This window comes from Mastigoproctus giganteus, chromosome 6 (assembly GCF_048544385.1).
Source record: "Mastigoproctus giganteus isolate SK-2022 chromosome 6, ASM4854438v1, whole genome shotgun sequence".
Lineage (NCBI taxonomy): Eukaryota > Metazoa > Arthropoda > Arachnida > Uropygi > Thelyphonidae > Mastigoproctus > Mastigoproctus giganteus.
The window spans coordinates 4,924,676-4,945,234 of NC_143580.1; positions in this window are offsets into that span (position 1 = coordinate 4,924,676).

Genomic DNA, 20,559 nt, shown 5'->3' on the forward strand with positions numbered 1-20,559 from the left:
GGCCTGCTGTAAAGGGCCACAGCATAGATTTGGCCCAATGGCGTTAAGATGGGGGCACACGCCGCCCAGGGTGCACAAAGCTGTGTTACTTTAGTCACAGTATAATTGGGATTGCGCACCACAACTGCAGCCCAAGGGGTGTCACTCTCGTCATGGACTATTTTGTATGCAGCCGGATATCCGCACACTCGTTTTGAGTGGGTATATGGTTCCTGTAGTAGTAAGACGTCAGCTGCTTCCTCGTCCGCTATGACCCTAAGTTGCTGGGCCACTGCTCTAGCTCTCTGCGCGTTATGCTGTATTATTGCAATTTTGGATCTATTGTACTCTTTAGGGCGTCTCTCCATAGTCGGTTCGTGACTGGTATAACCCTTTTACTTTAAGATAAACTGGACAGTTCGGGTCTCTGATAGAATGCGAATGGTCCATTTTCCCTGCCTTGCAGTTTGTACAGATTGGATCTTGCTCCTTGTTTGGACATGTTTTATATTCATGTCCCCTGCCAGAGCAGTGACCGCAGGTTGATTCTGTTTGTGTACATGTATGAGTTGTGTGGCCGTATTTACAACACCGGAAGCATTTCGGGACTGCCACATGCTCCCGGAATCGGTGGGATCCCCATTCAATGTAGATTCTCTCTTGATTCTTTAATTGCTGCCAGACAGTCGGGGCCAGCTCTAGAACCCAGTTTCTGTTTGGTCCTGCCCTAGATCTGGTGGAGTACCTAGGCTGCACCAGGGTTCATAGTAGTGGACAGCTTCCTGAATCTGGATCTTAACGGGGTGGAGGCACAGGCCTATTCGAACGACCTTGTCCTGATGCTCGAGGTGGATGGCAGGGCTCATCTTGAGGCGACTGCAAGCCGGGCTGTTGATGTCCAGCAAATATGGGCGCAATCAAACAAACTAAAGATACTACCTACAAAGACATCTTCAATACTCCTCAAGGGCTCTGCCAACATTGAAGGACCACCACAGATTAAAATACAAGGGAAAACGATTAAAGTAGTAAAAGAAATGAAATACCTTCACCCCTCACCTCTGCTATCTCCAAAAGAAAATAAAGAATTACTCAGCTCTGATTGCTAGGGTTACACGAAAGGAATGGGACCTGAAGAAGAGGATCCTTTCCCTCTTCTAAAAGATAATCTTCATACTGGCTCTATCATACGCTGCTGATGTCTGGTTTGCTAAACAGTCACTGTTGGTAATAAGAGGAAACTGGAAGCGATTCAGAAAATGATTTTACTTACCATCTGTAGAGCGTGCTGCACTGTCAGCACGCACGCACTTCGGGCCTTAGTGAGGTCACTCCTCTTGGACCTTTAGATTTTCCGCTGCGGCCTGCTCTACCAGCTCTCTAAAGGAAGATCAGCGACCTGCATCGGCTTCACCACTGACCCAACCAAAAACACTTTCATGGAGAAAAAACGTCTGATCACACACTTTCAACCAACCTGGCAATCGCGATGGAGGGACTCAGCCAAAGGCGCCATAACTCGGAAGTTTATCTCGAACATTTCACAAGTCTATCCTCGACAGCCAACTTGGCTCTCGCCTGGTCAGTTCATCGCCTTCCTTCCGACAGGACACAGCTCCTTTAATGCCAAACTGTTCGCCTTTGGTATCACTGAATCGCCTCTATGCTACTGTGTTGAAAATCAAACGTGGAATCACCTAGTGTACGAGTGTCCATTCTACGAGGACTTAAGATGTCTCCTCATTACTGAGATACACTACGATCCAAAAGACCAGGAGCACTTCATGTTGCAGGAAGAAGAGTACAATAGGGAAGAAGAGTACTATAGGGAAGAATTGCACTATAGGAAGAAGAGCACAATAATTCCTCTTGCTTCGCAGAGCAATTATTCACCACATTGAGAACACTACCACAACCTCGTTAGAACTCACGCTCAAGTCTAAACAGACAGGCTCCAAATGATTGCCACGACTCACAGGAGTGGTGCCTGCTGATTCCGAACTAAGATATGGGTGGATGCTGGTGCCTGCTATTAGTGATTGGCCTCAACAATCTGGAAATACACGGGTACTTCCATACGCCTGATATCAAGCTTTTACTAACTCTCCCTACTTTGTCAACACTATAGTCACATCTCCTAGTACCCTCGGCTCCAGACAGCCCGAAATGGAATAAAGACTGGATCACTGACTCCCAAAACCACCTAATTAAAGTGAAATACTGATATAGACATTCCCAGGACCTGCATCTAGCACAGCCTGGCTCTCATGGGATTCCTGACCGCGACACAAAAATCAAATTACTATATTAGGGTTACCCGTAAATGATTACATTAACGCGTATTCGTGTCTGTAAATTGCGTGTGTTCTCTGGTCGATTTGCCTGAAAAAACCTCAGTTTCTTTAGGAAAAACCTTGCTATCTACGCCTTGACCTCGACACAACCACACTGAACAAGAGCATCTAAAATTTGAAATGGAGAACTACACATGGGCTGGCCGCTCTTCACCTTGACCCACTAATAACGCCGCTGGACTCTTCTTCACCTAGGTCTGGCTGGTCCATTGATATTGACAACTGCATCTCTGCTGCCTCCTCTCCTCTAGCGATCCGAACCGGGCACTCTCGCCTGGTTCACTGTTTTTCCCTTTCCCCGGCTGGGGAGGGGAGGTGAGGGGAGGGAAGGGAGGGGACGGTTATTCCGTCTTCTCCCATCCTCGCCCTCTTCTTTTCGCCTGGTGAGGCATGGGCCTGCTTCACTGATATTAGGAAGCATAATAATTTCACGTGTTTAAACATTGTGTGTGTGACCTTAACATTCACCCTAAGGTTGAAAAGAAAAGAATATATGCGAAGTTAATGGAAATCTGGCAAGCCAGATGGACGGATAGTATTACTGGTGCGGTCAACAGACATTTTATTCCAAATGTTTCTTTTTCATGTTTTAAACTGAACAGGTGGTTTTTTTTCTAGTATGGAGACTTCTTTTTTGTTAACAGGGCATGGTTCTTTGAATAGTAAATTATATTATTTTGGATTAAAGTGAAACCCTTACTGTGTATGTGATGTTGAAGAAACTTGGTGCATGTATTGTATGATTGTTTGTCGTATGAGAATTACAGAGCTCAATTAAAGAATGTAATTAGTGATTTCAGATATGGAAATGAAAATAACTACTTGCCACATTATAATACGTTTGTTGCTTTTCAAAGGTTTGCTATTCCTTTTATTTCAAAAAAGAAGACAGTTATCAGCCTGAGATTTGTAAACTAATAGCTGTTCACTGTATAGATTTTCTTTTCTCTCCCCCATCCTATTGTTATAATGTTTTGTTTTTATTTTATTTTATTTATTTATTTATTTTATTATTATTATTTTATTTTTATTTTTTTGTTTGCTGGCACTGTGGAAATTAACAAAGTGCGGGAATTTTTCAGTTTGTTGGTCTCAGGCAATTTCGTAAGGTTTACTCCTAAAGTACCTCCCTATAAGTAAACAGCTACAGACGTAAGAAGCACGCACTGGTAGCACGATCCACCAATCAGTTTCGTTTCATTCTTATTTCCATGCTAAAGCGTATATATAAAATGTCTCGAAATTAATACTAATCATTGTCCTCGCAGTAGCACAGTGCATGGAAGCACTGTCCTCCCCCACATCGGTTCGAATTCCGGTAATACGTATAACTTCAGCTCAAGGTCGTTGAATTCATTTTATAGAAACTGGCAGAGGTGAAAGAGATTCTTGCACTGCTTCTATTAGAATGAGCAGAAGCCTGAAAAACAAGATGCATGGTATTTCAGAGACTGCTGGGAGCCATTGCGGTACAAGTAAACACATGGGTTGTGTTAGGGTAGCTAAGAATAGAAACAGGTGCAGGTATACTTGCGTGTACACAAATGCTAGGAGTTTAGTAAACAAATTTTATGAATTTGAGGTATTGCTCAAAACATCAAAGGCAGATATTGTTGGGATATCAGAGACGTGGTGTCACACAGATATAAGTAATGCGGAACTGGAATTTGGGGAATACAATGTGTATAGAAAGGATAGACAGGACAGGAGGGGAGGAGGGGTTATGCTATTAGTTAAGAAACACATAAAGTCCAAAGAAGTGAAGCCAGTCGACATCGCTGGACAGTGCAGTGTGGAGTCAGTATGGTGTGACATAAGCATTGGGAGATCAAAATTGAGAGTAGGAGTGTGCTATAGGCCTAATGACTCTGATGAGTATAATAAGGAACTGTACAGGGAAATAGAGTGGGCCAGTAAATCAGAGAGTCTTATAATGGGAGATTTTAATTTCCCAGATATTGACTGGAATTTGTAGACTGGTCACTCGCACACTAGCAAGGCTTTTGTGGATTTATTGGATGATTGTTTTCTACATCAGCATGTTCGGGAGGCAACTAGAGGGACTAATACTCTTGATTTGATTATCAGCAGAGATTCTTCATGCATTAAGAATCTGCAGATAACCACTAGGTGGCAGTGATCACAGTGTGCTGAAGTGGGATTTACTCAAAGAGGTAACTACCATTAGGGGTAAAGGGAAGGGTTATTGCTTCCGTAAAGACGACTACGATGGACTGAGACAGTATTTAAATTCTATACAGTGGGACCAACTGATGATGTTACCAACAGCAAATTCAAAATGGGAAGCATTCAAAGAACTTATCTTGGAAGCTACTAGGCTTTACATACCAACTAAGAAATATTGTTCAAGGTTTAGGCCAAACTGGATGTCAGATGAACTAATGAGGCACATGGCAGAGAAGAAAAATGCATGGGATACTTACAAATTAACACATGACACAGAAGCCTATGATAGATACAAGTTGATATGCAACCAAGTTACAAAGGAGGTTAGGCAGGCGAAGGCAGATTACGAGAAATCCTTGGCAAGGGATGCAAAGAAAAACAGCAAACAGTTCTTTACTTATGTAAACTCTAGAAGGAAGGGGATGAATCAGATTGGTCCACTTGATATTGATGGGTCAAGTGTTGATGATCCTGCTCAGGTAGCTGACAAACTAAATGAATATTTTGCATCGACATTCACACATGAGGAGTTATTCAGCAAGGGGAATGCCAGAGGTGTATTCAACTCTAGCAGTAAGCTACAAAATCTTGAAATAACTGCGAGTAAAGTGAAGGAGAAATTGTTGAAGATAAGCACAAGAAAGGCACCCGGGGTGGATGGGATCTATCCAGTTATATTAAAGGAGGCAGCAAAGGAAGTAAGCAAACCCTTAGCGATAATTATGAGAGCTTCCTTGGACTCAGGGGAGGTACCCATAGACTGGAAATGTGCAAATGTCACCCCAATTCACAAAGGAGGATCAAAGGCTGACACAAGTAATTATACACCTGTGAGCTTAACTTCTGTTCCAGGAAAATTAATGGAGGCACTGGTTAAAGAAGCACTGCAGGATCATTTAGACAAGACTTCAGTTATAGCTCGGACACAGCATGGTTTTGTTAAGGGGAAGTCTTGCCTGACCAATTTGATTGGATACTATGATGCGGTCACAAAAGAACTGGATGCAGGGAATAGCTTTGATATTATATACTTCGATCTTAAAAAGGCTTTTGATACTGTTGCACATGGAAGACTGCTACACAAATTGGAGTAGTGTGACATTGGAGGCAAATTGCTGCTATGGATAAAGGGGTGGTTGAGGGGGGAGAAGACAGAGAGTGGTAATCAATGGACACTGCTCATCGTGGACTAATTTTATTAGTGGAGTCCCTCAAGGCTCAGTGTTGGGTCCATTATTGTTTTCTGTACTTATAAATGATATTGATGATGGTATATCAAGCTTAATGTCCAAGTTTGCAGACGATACAAAGGTTGGCACGGTTGTCAAGAACACTACTGACACTATGTTGCTGCAACAGGATCTGGAAAGGTTGAGCAGATGGGCTGAGAGATGGAAAATGAAGTTTAACATTGACAAATGTAAAGTACTACACATGGGAAACAGCAACCCCAGAGCAACGTATCAACTCTGTGGTACTACACTGACAGTGGTAGAGAATGAAAGGGACTTGGGGGTGGTTGTGCAGGCGGATATGAAGTTTCTGAGCTATGCAGACGGGCTGCAAGAGTAGCTCATGGAGTATTGTCAATGATATACAGGAATTTTTCCAGCAGGGATAAGGAGGTGATTATTCCCTTGTATAAGGCAATGGTCAGGCCACACCTTATGTACTGTATACAGGTCTGGAGGCCTCATTTCAAGAAGGATGTAGAGCTGCTGGAACGAGTACAGAGAAGGGCAACAAGATTAGTGAATGGAACAAAGGGGTGCTCTTACGAAGAAAGGCTTAAGTTTTGCAAATTACAGTGTCTGGAGACTAGGCACCAGCGAGGTGATCTGATAGAGGTGTATAAATCCTTGAATGGTTTGAGCATGCTCAATGCTGATGGGATTCTTCCTCTAGCTCCGAAAAATCACCTGAGAGGGCATAAATTCAAATTGAGGAAAGACAGATGTAGGGTAGACGTGCGGAAATTTGCCTTTAGCCAGCGGGTGGTTGGCTGGTGGAACAGACTTCCATCCCTTGTCGTGGAGGTTGATAGCCTAAATAAGTTTAAGGCTCAGCTGGACAGGTATTTTGAACAAACAGAGGGGTGAAGTGGAAGTGGGTTTTTTTTTTTTTTTTTGGCTGATGCTGCATAAGCTTGCTTTCTTGCATCAAATGCCTCTACTAATGCTAATGCTAATAATAAATTGCCAGGGTGAGTTTGGAAGGGGGGGGGTAGAGGTTTTTTTTTTCTTTTTTTTTTTTTCTCCTTTTTGTTGTGTTTGCTGGCATTATGTAATTAACTAAGTGCAGGATTGTGGACCAGGATGGTTTTTTTTGTATTTATTTATTATTATTTTAATTTAATTTTATTTTTTATTTTATTATTATTTTTTTATTTTATTTTTATTTATTTTATTTTTAATTTTTATTGTTTTTATTTTTTTTTTCTCTTTATTTCTTCTTTTTTTTTTTTTTTCTGGCTCCCAGGCTTGAGCAACTTGGAGGTGGGATTGCTGGCACCCTCTGGTCTAGCACTTCTACCAGAGGTTGCGAGAATTTTGTGCGGTCAGCACAGACAGTACAATAGACTTAGGCTCAGCTCCACATTCATAAGGACAAGCATCCTAGGTGATGATTGCTCTTTGGTGATTGGGTAATCCTGTATAAGGATAATAAAGTCAATGATATTAGGTGGATTTGGACAAATGTATAGGGGCCACCAAAGACAATAATAATAATAAATAATAAAAATAATAATACTTCACTGACACATCTGGGGTCGTCTTCCCTATTGACCCCAAATTTCTAACTTTCCCCCCAGTCTTCATTCTTCCTCCACTCAGTCATCAGTCTACCCCCACTCAGTCTTCAGTCCCCCCCCACTAAATGGCCAGATGAACAACAATTCACAACACTACACATACACAAAATCCATACACTTTTCAAATCTCTTGCCTGCCCAGTGAACTGATTCACCAACAATGAAAGCAACGCGGAGATGGGGGAAACCCCTGGTGCCGCTAAACATCAATACACTTTATGGAACAACCTACTCTCATTTATTCATAACTGGAAGGTAAACACTGATCTGACTGTATCTGATCATATGGTCATTTCTTTCCTATTAGAAAACAGCTAAAGTTTCCAGGCAACCTCCAAGGGACTTTGTGAGATATTCGCTTCGTAATATTCATTGGGGCAACTTTAAAAAAACAATAATCCAGGATTTTCTGTCAGATGATATTAAAAGCTATTTCTGACTATAATCCTGAAGAGATAGCACTTCTCATTCAAAAAGCAGTTCAGAAAGCCACTTCCAGATCAACAAAGAAGAAATTCTTGACCGCCAAAACCACACCTTGGTGGTCACAGGAACTTATGATACTAAGGCGGAAATTTCATCGAACTAGAAAAACCTTCAAAAAGCCAGAAGAAACAACAATATCTTACCATCAGAACGCTCAAGACTACAATTTAAAAATACTGCGAAACTATATGTCAAAACCATCAAAAAAAAAAAAAAGAAAAATTGGAATCCTGGCAAAATCTGGTAAAAATTGCTGGTAACGAGGATCCATCGGGTTTAAATTACAAAATCTGCAGAAACAAAGTAAATCCAAGAGATATCCTTAATACAGTATAACAAATACTGAAGACTCTTTAAACTGGAACAATAAAAGACTAGGCAGGCTCTTCCCGCACGACGATCCAACCTTTGACTCCCCTGTGCAGGCTGAAATCAGAAATTTAAATGAATCGTATTTCACCCCTACTTCAACGTTGCCTTTCTCATTGAATGAATTAAAATCTGCAGTTAATTCAATGAAAAAGGACAAATGTCCTGGACTAGATCTACTGGAATGTATTTTTCTTGAACGCTTCTATGAGCTACGACCAAATCACATGCTTTTCCTCTTTAATATATGCTTAGAATTTAGTACCTTTTCCTGTTATCTGGAAGTCAGCTTTATTGAAAATTTTACCAAAACCAGGAATACCTCAGCACGACCCAAAATCTTACAGGCCAATTGCCTTGCTTTCCCACTTAGAAAAACTACTTGAACGTTTAATTCAGTCTCAGAATTAATTCACTGCTTGCGGAAGCTAACTTAAATTCATCCCTTCAATATTGCTTTACGCTAGTCCGGGGATGTGAAGATGCACTGTTTCAAATGAAAAAGCTCATAGATGAATCTACATTTAAATATACTCTAATTTTATTTATAGACTTCGAAGGTGCTTTCGAAACACTATGGTGGGGAAGAATCCTTCGTTGCCTTAGAGTTGCAAATTGCCCTCAGTTATTATACCTTCTCATAAAGGACTATTTTAGTAATCGCTCTATCTTGATACAAACTAAACTCCAGTCTGTATCCAGACATATTATTCGAGGCTGCCCCCAGGGGCCAGCCTCGAATAATGATGACCTGACAAATATAAATAGCTTATGCCAATGACTTATCCATTCTTTTCCACGAAAATTGCAGAAGGGATCTAGAAACTTCTGCAAATAATATTCTCTCCAGACTATCTGACTGGACCAGTAAAAACAAGCTCACCGTTTCAGTGACAAAATCAAAAATGATGACCTTTAAGGAAAAAACTAATTTATGGCAGGCCTCCAGTAATAAAATATCAAGGAAATTCGCTTCTTCTAGTGCCCACAAACAAACATCTTAGTGTTCTCCTAGATGACCGTCTATCTCTTCGCACTTACAGCATCTCTCTAAAAAGATTAAGAACTTTACTTTACCTCTCTTCAGAAATTCTAGGAAAGAATGTGGACTAAAAAACAGTACTCTCTGTATCTTGTATCGTACTGTCTTTATCCCATTCCTATCATATGCCTCCTGTATTTGGTTTCAAAGGGCCAGCCTTCTTACTGAGACAGTATGCTACTGCAATAGGATCTAGAAAACTTAGGTAGATGGGTTGAGAAGTGGCACTGAAGTTTAATATTGACAAATTCAAAGTATTGCATATGTGAGATGATCCAATTGAGATGTACAAGGCTTTGAATGGTTTGAGCAGGCTCAATGCTGATGGGATACTTCCACTTGCTGAGATTAAGAACCTGAGGGGGGCATAGATTCAAATCGAGGAAAGTAGTTGTAGAATAGATGTGCGGAAGTTTACCTTTAGCCAGCGGGTAGTTGATTGCTGGAACAGACTTCCCTCTGTTGTTGTTGTGGAAGCTGATAGCATAAATAAATTTAAGGCTGAACTAGGTAAACATTTGGAGTGACCGGATCGGTGAAATGGGAAAGTTTTTTTTTTTTTTTTTTTTTTTTCCTTTGGCTAATGAGCTTGTATAAGCTTGCTTTCTTGCATCATATGCCTCAACTAATGCTAAAACCCTGAACTGGAAACTATACAAATGTCTTTTCTCTTGGCACTACTCCGAACATGCCGTAAAGTCTCAACAAGGGCGCTACAAGCTATCGCAGGCACTTTACTCTCTGAACTTCATGCTATTTATGAAGGTCTCTACATTATATTAGGAAAAGAATATCTATTATCTGCTGACCCATAGAAAGCAAAAGAGAAATGCTGAAATCTTCTCACCAATTGTTGGCAATCTAGGTGGTCCTTGTCTACTAAAGGTATTGTAACCAAGTCGTTTATACCTGATATTTCATTTACCTCTTTTCACATTGTACAGAAATGGTTCATCCCTAGTCTCTGCACATCATACTTAATAACAGCTCATGGATCATTGAATGCGAAGCTCTTACAGTTTAATTTCACCTCTACAGATTCTTGCTTATGCGGTGGCATCGAGGACTGGCAACACGTAATTTACTCTTGGCCAATTTACCAAGACCTTCGGCAACAGAACTCAACTACATCTCATTCCTTTGCTTCCTACAGTGTATGCGGGATTCTTACCTTGTCACTTTCGTTTGACAGTACGCATATTGTTGTGGCCCTCCTCCTCGTGGCGTGGACGAATACTAAAGAGCAGCCATCCTGGTGATCGCTGCTCTTTAGTAGCTAAGTGGCCAGATACAACAAAGCAGCAGAACAAGAGACACACTTCGCAAACAAAAAAAAAAAAAAAAAAAAAAACTAGTATATTTAAGCCACCCGAATAATTAAATTCATTTGCCGTGCTGTGTCTTATATCTATTAATTGTGTGTGTTCTATGGTCAATTTGTGTTTGTTGGACGAAAAACCCCAGTTTCTCGGGGAAAAACCTTGCTATCTACGCCTGAGATCGACTAACTCAGCCGCGGAGTGAAAACAGTCCATTGAAGTTCCTCGCGACATTGACGGAATTCGAACCCGGCCTTTTCCACCCGGTGTGGAGAGGACGGTGGCGATACCTCCGTGCTCTCCACACCGGGCAGACACTTCGCAGACAAAACGCCATACTCATATTTGGCCATTTCACAGAGATCTGTATTCATCGCAGTGTAGCATGACGGAGTTGAACTAACGTTTAGGTTCCACCGTACATAAGACACAACACATGTCCACGTGTATGGAAGCAGATTTAGGAAACAGGAACCATTACAAGAAAAGCTGATCAAGATCGTCCGAGGGCTAGATCAACCAGAATAGCCCAATATCTGACTCTAACAGTGGAACCCTATTATGTCATGTCATTAAACGTCTCTCGAGGTTGCTGCAACTACAGGTGAAAACTTTTCCAACCGGACTGTGTTAAGAAGATTCAATTCAAGTGGACTCTAAGCAAGTAAGCCGGTGTTATGTAACTCATTAATCCCAAACTACCACAGAGCTTGCCGCATTAACCACATTAACTGGTGCAATGTGAGTTGGATCCCTGACAAATGGGGTACAGTTTTGTTCTCTGATGAGCTCCGTTTTAGCTTACAAACAGATTCTAGATGTTATTTCATCTAGAGTCGACGAGGAATCCGTTACCGTCCCTCCAAACATCAGATAAAGGGACACTTAAGGTGGAGGCAGTGGTCTCGTCTGCAGTTGAATAATGATCAACGGCCACATCCTCCTCATGTTTTTTTATATGGCCACATTAACTGCACAGAAGTACCGAGAACAGATCCTCAAACCCTATGATACTTTTTAGGAATGCGATTGGCCTAGACTTTCCTCTTCGTGCACTACAACGCCACTGCACCTAGCGGTCAAGTAGTTATTTCAAGAATAACTTGAAACCGAAGATATCCAACGAATGCTGTGGCCAGCATGAGCACGACACTTAAATCCGATAGAACATGTGTGGGTGTAGACCCTTGAGTGTCGCATTGCATGCCGACAGGCAACTCATCTGTCGCTTGGTGAGCTTTGTTCTGCGCATATAGAAGAATGGGATTTGTTGCCACAGAATCTTATAGATACCCTTTTATCGAGCATTGTTCGCCGCTGTAAGATCTGTTTAGCCGTTGAAGGAGATCATACTCCATATTGATCTCATCTGACCTTGTTTTCGAACATCTTGTCTCGACTTCTGTAATATGACCATTTTTTGTAATTGTTATACAACTCTTATAAATGTCCCTTATACCGTTAGAATTTTCTTGCTGTATTTTTCATTTCATCGCTTTTGTATGCCACCATACCAAATTTTCTCCTTCTTCATCGCAAACTGCACGAGTTACACCACGTTTACTTCATGATCTGTTAATTTTGTCGAGCTGTGTATATGTCGATATCTGTCTACGGTGCCCTCGTGAGTAGAACAGTTGACATAATCGCCGTTCTCTCAACACCGTGCGGAAAAGACATGAGTTCGAGTCCCGTCAATGAAGCCAGGGATTTTTAAGGGTCTTTTCCACAACATGGCTGAGTTAGTCGGTCGGAGGCGAAAGTAGCATGATTTTTTCGACTAGAAAAGCGAGTTTTCTGACTCTGTATTACATTGAGTGCTTATGCCTGTCGAATGTACTGCTGTAGAATCTATATTGATCAAAAGCATAAACTCCTTCTGTTCTTCTCTTGTTATGCCCTTCCTGTAATATTAAAGGCATAACAAGAGAAGAAGAAGTGAAAATTTAGCATCTCCAATATCAGAGTAAGGGTATGTTTCTGATATTCTTATAATATCAGTATTTTATGACTTAACTGACATTTTAAATTCATAAAATTTGTTTACTATGCTCTAGCTGTAATATACATTTTTTCCGGATGTATATTAATAACCAGACATTTGCATATTTGCAATTGTAAATGTTTGTAAATGTCTTCCGATATTTTTCACCTTTCGGCAACCGGTTCAGCTCTGTTCTTTTGGATGTTCTTTTCTCACGCGCAAGCGACAATTCAATTTGTACCAGAGGTTCTCAATAGGAATGAGGATGTACTTTTCTCTTCTGCTAATCCGTGGAGCTTCTCACCATGGGGTGCCTTTACTGACTCTTGATAATCAGGAGCGGGATTTCTGGAGCCGCTACGTCAAATTCCTCCCGACATGAGATTGTTCTCTGGAAGCTGAATGGCTTCACAGTTAACTCTAGTCGTCATTTCATCATCTTTATTTTTCGTTTGGGCATCTGAGGGACCCATCCTACTCTTCTATAGGGACCCCTTCACCTCTTTTAGGTCTTGCTCTTCACTTGTCTTTGGCGATGCGTTCCTCCTCCTCCATCCCTTCTCTTTTTTCTGTCCTGCTCTTAACTAATGCCCAGAAGAAAAGCATTGGTGGTCCAGTAAGCGCTCCTGTCGACTGTGTCTGGTCCGGCTACTCGAGCCGTGGACGATTGCTGGGAAGTCGCTCCCTGGTATTCATACCTCCCAGTAACTAAATGACTTGTCGAACAACACGTACAACAAACTACTTACATAACCCACACTGCCAACACATTGGTTTGCAAAGCTATGCAGCATCACAGTGTACTTAAAGCAGTGTGGCTTATGTAAGTAGTCTCTTGTACTATGAATCAGGGCTCTTGGCTGACCAGTCCATTTCGATACTCATTTCTTCAAATCAGTCCATTAAACGCAAGGACTATGAAAAAGAGCATTGTCAAACTGATACAGGTATGGGCCTTCCACGACATAGGTAACGCATTATTGTCCGGGACGTCTAGACAGATCTCAATAATGTTTTATCCAAAACAACCAAGGGTCCCAGGCCGAAACAGTAACTGTACATTAAACTCAGAAATACAGTGTATTTAACTATTTTTCACCACCGTTTCATACTCAGGCCATTAACTTTTCAGATGTCCCGTTGTAGGTTGTGAGAGTTCAGAGTTTTATTATTTTTTTTTACACAGTATCACTAACTTTGGCTCCTCGTAGCTATATCTTGATTCTATTTCACATATTCTTATTTCCTAAAACGTCCCCGTTTCTCTGACAATAGAGTCAAAAAGGGTAACTATCTCTTGTGATTCTCTTCTACTCTTTGTGATCCACTGTGAAAACAAGATATATGTGTGAGGATGGAATTGAGTTGTACAACTCAGCATTTAATAAATCCCTCGATTTAATTCCTTCAAAAGCATTACCCACTTTCACAAACATTATTATTAATATCTTTATTGCAGGCAGTGAATGGTTACACGATTGCCTGAGGCAATAATACCCATAACAGCGACAATGCTAGGTGTTTAACATAAAATAACTAATACAGGAAAAATTACATAAAACATAAAACGTATAATTACATATTTTTCATATAAAATTGATATTAACACGGGAAATGAAACAACGTGAAAAGCAATGAAAAGACGATGGCAGTCACTCGGCTGAAGACGAAAGCTGGTCCCTGATGATGCGTCTTTTGTACGATTTGTCCTCTATGAACTTTTTGTAGCCCACATCCATCTCCTGGACGTTGTGGAGCATCTTGGGGTATTGACTCAGCCAAAATAAATTTAAAGCTGAGCTGGACAGATTAACGAATGGAGGGGTGAAATGGGAGCGGGTTTTTTTTTGGCTGATGCTGCATAAGCTTGCTTTCTTGCATCATATGCCTCTACTAATGCTAATGCTAATGCTAATCTCCATGGGCAGGAATCTATCTCCTATCCCCACGCCACAGATTGCATAGAGAGGAGGGCTCTTAAGGGTTTCGGGGGGATCCTCCAATTGCACATCTGCCAAAAACGTGGCGTATTCACTTCACCCACTATCATTTTAATTGACATGAGCAAGCGGAGGGTGAATATCCGTTTGGAGACTTTTCTGTATTTTAGAAGTTGGAGAGGACCCACCGAAGAAGCCAGTACTCATCGGATGCAATGGTTTTTAGCGTCGTTTTCGTTGCCGACGCCCAGATTTCTGAACCGTAGGTGATGACTGGCTGCAGAAACCGGTATATGTATTGGATCGTGTACTCATGCTCACACCTCCTTCATGCTCTGGGACATGAAGGAGGTGTTGTTTGGCAAGTCATCTTGATCTGCAGACCTTGTTGTGAATGTCTGCAACATGGTGTTTGAAACTGAGTTTGGGGTCGAATATAACGTCGAGATCTCTGTGCTCGGTGACTGGGGTGATGGGGGTTCCGTGGTTTTCCAGGTTTAGTTGCGTTGGGTTTGATTTGAGTGAAAACACCATTTGTGTAGATTTGTTTGGATTTATTTTAAGAGAAAACTGTGCCAAGTATGTAATCAGATTCTCAAGGCTGTTGATAATGGTTTCAGAAACAGAATCAGGTCAGGCGGTCCCGTTGAGTCGTCTGCCTAACCGATAAATTCTGTTTGCTGGCACAGGAATGGGTGGATGGCAGCTGTAAAGAGGAGCCCTGAAAGAACCCTGCCCTGGGGAATACCTACACAAACTTTCCCAGTGAAAGATTTTTTATTCACAGTCAAGTGAAGGACCCTGGTTGTAAGTGGCGACTTCAACAATTCCAATATATTGCCTTTTATCTGGTATTCGTCCTCACAAAGTTGCAGGAGGGGCTGGATGTCTGTGCTGTCGAATGTAAAAAAAATAAAATGTAGACTGGATATTCAGATAAACAATTGCCATCTCAGCCCTATCTTGTAGAGTCCCCAGAATGGTGTTGGTGGTTTGCAGTAGGTTGGTAATAGTGAACCTGCTTTTCAAGGCATAGTGAATGAATGGTGATTCACATGGCCAGTTAGGATGGGAAGAAGGCACTTCTTCATGACTTTGAGGAGACATGAGGCATTAAATTATTGGCCTGAATTGTGAAACTGAGGTCGCTCCTTGTGTTTTGGGGATTGGTTGGGCAATATATTGATTACAGGCTGTTGAGAAACTTTGCGTTGTGAGGATTCCATTAAAGATACCTATGAGTGCATCAATGATGAAAACACTAACACTCTTAAGAATGAATTGTGGGAACTCATCATATCCAGTGCAAGATGTTGGTGGGATATCATTGATGGCCTGGACAAGCTCTCTTTTTGTGATGATGATGATGATGGAAGTGAGGATATCTCGCTGACAACTGTTGTGAATGCTCTTAAGGTCTGACGCTGACTTTGGCTTAAATCTTGTGATGTAGTCTAGCCATTCGATTGGATTAAGTGGTTGCGGGAATTCATCATGCCTTGCCTTAAACAGTGCCTTCCCCGATCTTGATTGTTTTGTCGATGTCTGCTTTCATGGCTTCAGATTTGCTTATATTGAACTGGGCACGGGCTCTTGAGTATGCAATCCTGTCTAGTGGGTCTGATTTTGCTTTCCATTTTGCATGTAGTCTTTGTTTATTCTGAAATTTAAGGCTGAGATCTTGGATCCACCATGCTTTACTCCGACAGAAGATTGAAATTGGTTTTGACGCAAGTGCAGCCCGAGCTGTGGATGACATTGGTTTAGGGCTTCCCAAGGAAAAATGGATGCTGCGAAGTAGCATTTCTCTGAATTGAGGAGTTAAGGGCTAATCAGTCTTCTTAACTGGTGCCTGATGTTGCCAGGATGTCCTGGAAGTGATTGGAAGAATGAGGGCTACTGGTAGATGATCTGACATGAAGGCTGTTTCAGGCTGACTGTCAACGGTGAGGGTGTCTGTTGCAAATATTAGGTCTAGCGCCTCTGGCAGGGGAAAAATTCTGGAGGGTCAGACCTACTGCAGCCAGATTAGAAGATAACAATCTGCGAAGACTGTGTTGGCCTGCGCTAATATTAAAGTCTCCACACACACAAGTAATGTTGCTTTGGGGTGGCATTGATTAATGATCCAGTTGGAGACCTCTTGTAAAGTGTTCTTTACTGTGGGAGAGGGAGGATGTAGACTGTGCACACATCAAGTTTATGGCCTTGAATGCTGAGTGAGGCTCTTGCAGCTTCAAACAGTTCTGCTTTTAGAGTGGCTGAGCTAGTCAGCGAGAATTTTTGTGTGTTAAAGAGATTGCCTACACCACCACCAGTCGTCCGTTCTCTGGAGGCAAAAATGCCTGAGAAGCAAGCGGGTCTTCTTCATTGGGGGATAGCCATGTCTCTGTGATACAAATGATGTCATACAACCTTGACAAGAGAAGAATTTTCATTGTCTGAAGTTTATTTTTCACGCTTCTAACGTTTTGATAGAAAATTGCGCACGTTAAAGAAGTTTGGATGTATGCCCTTATTGGAGCTCTGATAGCCTTCATCAATCGTCTATGATTCGTTCTGGAGGTAGTTCTCACCTCAATCTTCATATGTCTTCCCTCAAGCGTTAGTGGCGGGTGATCATGTCGCTGGGAATCTTCTGTGAGAGTGTTTGAACCATTAAGAAGGTCCTGTTCAGTATAACCGGAATGTTCCTCCCCAAACTTAGACTTAATGGCTGGTCTGAATCAGGTTTTCCTTTCATTATTTGTGGTTTCAATCTGTTGGGGATACCGCATCCTGGTAGATGTAGTGTAGAAGTGTTTCACTAGTTTTGTAGTGTAGAAGTGTTTCACTAGTGTCCCTGCAGCCCTTGATGATGCAAGGCTGAGTAGTTTGTAGTTAGATTCTGATGTAGTGATTTTGAATGATGCATAGTATGGTTGTTTGGTCGTGAGCCTGGTAACTTCTGTGTATATACCTAAGTCTTCATTCAAATAAGACCACATCTGTTCAACAGTTGTCTGTGGAGAAAGCCTGGAAACAAAAATTGATTTTTCATGTGAAGAGATTTTCAGCGGAATCGCATGTATTTTCGTTGAGTTAGCAGTCCTGATTGTGGGCTTCATATTGTAGTTTGGCTTTCATACACTCTACGTTCCTCCATCTACTTTCTACATCTACTTTCCTCCATCAAAATTCAGTTTCTGCTTAATTTCCTTACTCTCTTCGCAACTAATATGCAAAAAAAAAAAAAATTGCATGCTGGCACTCATTTGCATTTTGGCCTGTGCTCCACGCTCAGAACCCTGGAATATCTAATGGGGATCTTAACCCCACCACCCACTTCTTATAATTTCTACTAAAAACGACTTTAGAAATTCTTCCAGACATCGACGGGTAGCAGATAGCAAGATGTCATGCCGCCTAAGTTTCCATGGAGGACACTTCTAATACATACAGAAAGGGTATCATCTATCTGTAACATTATGTCAAACTACAGTGAACTGTGTATACATGCAACATACTCATACATTCAGGAATTGATTAGTATTAATATTAGTAGTGGCAAATGATGCAGTAAAGCAAGCTTATGAAGTAGCTTCCAAAGAAACTTTTCCCACAGCACCTGTCCAACACTCAAATAATTATTTGTCTGGTTCTTCCTTGAATTTATTAAAACTATCCACTTCCACAACAACAGATGAAAGTGTTCCAACAATGGATCACCCTATGAATGAAGGAAAACGTCTGCACATTTATCCTCCAACTACTTTTCCTCAATTTGAATTTATGCCCCCTTATGTGTGTAGTCTGAGCGTGGGGAAGAATACCATCAGAATTGAGTTAACTCAATCCATTTAGAGCTTTATAGACCTTAATCAATTCTTGGTATGACCACCCTTTTTTAGCATTAGCATTAGCATTAGCATTAGTAGAGGCATTTGATGCAAGAAAGCAAGCTTATGCAGCATCAGCCAAAAAAGAAAAAAAAAAACCACTTCCACTTCACCCCTCTGTTCGTTCAAAATACCTGTCCAGCTGAGCCTTAAATTTATTTAGGCTATCAACTTCCACAACAAGGGATGGAAGTCTGTTCCACCAACCAACCACTCGCTGGCTAAAGGCAAATTTCCGCACGTCTATCCTACATCTGACTTTCCTCAATTTGAATTTATGCCCTCTCAGGTGATTATTCTGAGCGAGAGAAAGAATCCCATCAGCATTGAGCATGCTCAAACCATTCAATGCATTATACACCTCTATCAGATCACCTCGCTGGTGCCTAGTCTCCAGACACTGTAATTTACAAAACTTAAGCCTTTCTTCGTAAGAGCACCCGTTTGTTCCATTCACTAATCTTGTTGCTCTTCTCTGTACTCGTTCCAGCAGCTCTACATCCTTCTTGAAATGAGGCCTCCATACCTGTGTACAGTACTCTAGGTGTGGCCTGACCATTGCCTTATACAAGGAAATAATCACCTCCTTATCCCTGCTAGAAAAATTCCTGTATATCATTGACAGAACAAAACCATGAGCTACACTTGCAGCCCGTCTGCACTGCTCAGAGAACTTCATATCTGCCTGCACAACCACCCCCAAGTCCCTTTCATTCTCTACCACTGTCAGTGTAGTACCACAGAGTTGATACGTTGCTCTGGGGTTGCTGTTTCCCATGTGTAGTACTTTACATTTGTCAATGTTAAACTTCATTTGCCACCTCTCAGCCCATCTGCTCAACCTTTCCAGATCCTGTTGCAGCAGCATAGTGTCAGTAGTGTCCTTGACAACCCTGCCTACCTTTGTATCGTCTGCAAACTTCGACATTAAGCTTGATATACCACAGAAAACAACAATGGACCCAACGCTGAACCCTGAGGGACTCCACTAATAACATTAGTCCACGATGAGCAGTGTCCGTTGATTACCACTCTCTGCCTTCTCCCCCTCAGCCACCCCTTTATCCACAGCAGCAATTTGCCTCCAATGTCACACTGCTCCAATTTGTGCAGCAGTCTTTCATGTGCAACAGTATCAAAAGCCTTTCTAAGATCCAAGTATATAATATCAAAGTTATTCCCTGCATCCAGTTCCTTTGAGACTGCATCATAGTATCCAATCAAATTGGTCAGGCAAGACTTCACCTTAACAAAACCATGCTGTGTCCGAGCTATAACTGAGGTCTTGTCTAAATGATCCTGCAGTGCTTCTTTAACTAGTGCCTCCTTTAATTTTCCTGGAACATAAGTTAAACTCACAGGTCTATAATTGCTTGTGTCAGCCTTTGATCCTCCTTTGTGAATTGGGGTCACATTTGCACATCTCCAGTCTGCGGGTACCCCCCCTGAGTCCAAGGAAGCTCTCATAATTATGGCTAAGGGTTTGCTTACTTCCTCTGCTGCCTCCTTTAATATAACTGGATAGATCCCATCCACCCCGGGTGCCTTTCTTGTGTTTATCTTCAACAGTTTCTCCTCCACTTTACTCTCAGTTATTACAAGATTCTCTAGCTTACTGCTAGAGTTGAATACACCCCTGGCTTTCCCCTCGCTAAATAACTCCTCATGTGTGAATGTCGATGCAAAATATTCATTTAGTATGTTAGCTACCTGAGCAGGATCATCAACAGTTGACCCATCGATATCAAGTGGACCAATCTGATTCATCCCCTTCCTTCTAGAGTTTACATAAGTAAAGAACTCTTTGCTGTTTTCCTTTGCATCCCTTGCCAAAGATTTCTCGTACTCTGCCTTCGCCTGCCTAACCTCCTTTGTAACTTGGTTGCATATCAACTTGTATCTATCATAGGCATCTGTGTCATGTGTTAATTTGTATGTATCCCATGCATGTTTCTTCTCTGCCATATGCCTCATCAGTTCATCTGACATCCATTTAGGCCTAAACCTTGAACAATATTTCTTAGTTGGTATGTAAAGCCTAGTAGCTCCCAAGATAAGTTCTTTGAATGCTTCCCATTTTGCATTTGCTGTTGGTAACATCATCAGTTGGTCCCACTGTATAGAATTTAAATACTGTCTCAGTCCATCGTAGTCGCCTTTACGAAAGCAATAACCCTTCCATTTACCCCTAATGGTGGTTACCACTTTG